Raw genomic sequence first — 2500 nt, 5'->3', positions numbered from 1 at the left:
TAGACCGGGTAATAACCTGGCCCTTTTTTTAGGAGCGCCCTCGTGTGGCCAGCATGGTAAGGGCAGGGCAGCCGTCTTCCTCTTCTTCTTCTTCTTCTTCTTCTTCTTCTTCCTCTTCTTCTTCTTCTTCTTCTTCTTCTTCTTCTTCTTCTTCTTCTTCTCCTTCTCCTTCTCCTCCTCCTCCTCCTCCTCCTCCTCCTCCTCCTCCTCCTCCTCCTTTGTCGTATCCCCACTGTTGTCAAGATCATGCGTGCATGCGTCTGTGCATTCGAGCGGTCGAAATGGGGGATGCGTGAGTGTTTGTGTGTGTGTTGGCATTCCTGCCCGCCCGCCCGCCCACCCGCCCGCCGCCGCCCTCTCTCTCCGTGATCTATTTTGGGTCTGTCTCTCTCTCCCCCACCCGCAAGCACATCGCCACGACAAACCACGACATCGCCAAGGGCGGCCTTCGTGGCGACAGCTGCCGTAGACCTCGGTGAGTTTGTAGACCGCCGCTTGGCAGCAGAGCAGCAGGTAGGCGATGGAGGAGACGGGTGGGGTGGGGTGGGGCGGGGCGTGCCTTCGTGCGTACGTGCGTACATGTCCTTGCAGGGAGGGCAAGGGATCAACCTTGGCGATGTTGTGGGCGGGGGTGGTTTCCTTGGTGTGCGTGTGTGCGCGTTGGAGTGATATCTTGTGTCCATCTCTCTGTCCCTGTCTGTCTCCCCTGCACACAAGCGTGTGTGCGGTGTACTTGGCTCCTGTGTCTCTGTCTCTCTCCCTCCACACAAGCAAATGCTGTGTTTGAGTGTCAGCTTAGTGTGAGAGAGAAATTTTGTGCCCTTCTGTCTCTCCTCTCCTCTCCCGCAAACGACTTTTTGTCTTTGTTTTTGTGTGTGTGTGTGTGTGTGAGAGAGAGAGAGAGAGAGAGGAGAGACAGAGAGATTTGGTTTCTGCCTGCCTGCCTCTGCCTGCCCCTCTCTCTCTCTCTCTCTCTCTCTCTCTCTCTCTCTCTCTCTCGTCTCTCTCTCCCTCTCCCTCTTTCCCTCCCTCCCTCCCTCTCCCTCCCCCCCCCCGCAATCAAGTGTGTGTGAGAGCGCACGAGTGATTTGGTGCTTGTCTTTCTGTATCCCTGTGTCTCTGCATGCTCCCCCTCCCACAAAGGAACGCCCGCCCGCCAAGACTTTTCTCCCTTGCCGTCCCTGCAAGGACGGACGCACGCACGCATGAACGCACGCCCTCACCCGTCCCCTCCATCGCCTACCTGCTGCACTGCCGCCAAGCGGCGGTCTACAAAGTCACCGAGTTCTACGGTAGCTGTCGCCACGAACCCCACCCACCCTTGGCGATGTCGTCGGGTTACAGCGACCACGTAGACCTGGAGGCTCCATGGGGGGGGGGGGGCGCGCGCACGGGCCGGTAGACCGGGAAGTCCTACGACCTCCACAGTAGACCGGCAAGACGCAGCCTCTCCGGCGGGTAGACCGGGGCCCCGGCGAGTAGATTGTCCGACCGGGAAGCCCCCACGGCCGCGGAGGCAGACCGGCAAACTCCAGCCGTCGGGACCGGTAGACCGGAGGGGAGCCGACGGTCGGGAGACCGGGCAACGGCGCCAGCCCCTCCGGCCGGGAGACCGGGCTTCCCGAGGTCCGGCGCCCAGTAGACCGCCCAGCGGTTGCGCACCGTGCTCCAGGTAGCCCGGCAGAGCCGCGCTCTCCGGAGGGTAGACCGGGAAGCCCCGACGAGCTCGGAGGAAGACCGGCAAACCCCAGCTTTCCCAGCTGGTAGACCGGAGGGGAGCCGAGGGCCGGGAGACCGGGCAACGCCGCCAGCCCCTCAGGCCGGTAGACCGGGCTCACCGAGGTCCGGCCCCCCCCCCGTAGACCGGCCAGCGGTTGCGCGCCGTGCGCCAGGTAGCCCGGCAGAGCCGCGCTCTCCGGTGGGTAGACCGGGAAGCCCCGACGATCTCGGGAGGAAGACCGGCAAGCCCCAGCCTTCCCGGCCGGTAGACCGGAGGGGAGCCGAGGGCCGGGAGACCGGGCTTCCCGAGGTCCGGCGCCCAGTAGACCGGCCAGCGGTTCTGCGCCGTGCTCCAGGTAGTCCGGCAGAGCCGCGCTTTCGGGTGGGTAGACCGGGAAGCCGCATGTTCTCGGAGGAAGACAGGCAAGACCCGGCCTGCCTGGCTGGTAGACCGGAGGGGAGACGAGGGCCAGGAGGCCGGGCAACGCCGCTGGCTCCTCTGGCGGGTAGACAGGGCTTCCCGAGGCCCGGGGCCCAGTAGACCGGCCAGCCGTTCAGTGCCGTGCGCCAGGTGGTCCGGCAGAGCCTCTCTTTCCGGGGGGTAGGCCGGGAAGCGAAGCCCCGGCGAGCTCGGAGGAAGACCGGCAAACCCAAGCCTTCCCGGACGGTAGACCGGAGGGGAGCCGAGGGCCGGGAGACCGGGCAACGCCGTCTGCCCCTCCGGCGGGTCGACCGGGAAGCTTCCCTTCCTCGGAGGTAGACCGGCAGGACCCAGTCTCCA

Source organism: Podarcis muralis, chromosome 14, assembly GCF_964188315.1.
Source record: "Podarcis muralis chromosome 14, rPodMur119.hap1.1, whole genome shotgun sequence".
In the NCBI taxonomy this organism is placed as follows: Eukaryota; Metazoa; Chordata; class Lepidosauria; order Squamata; family Lacertidae; genus Podarcis; species Podarcis muralis.
The sequence above is the reverse complement of the archived record's forward strand: the minus strand, read 5'-3'. Positions refer to the sequence as shown.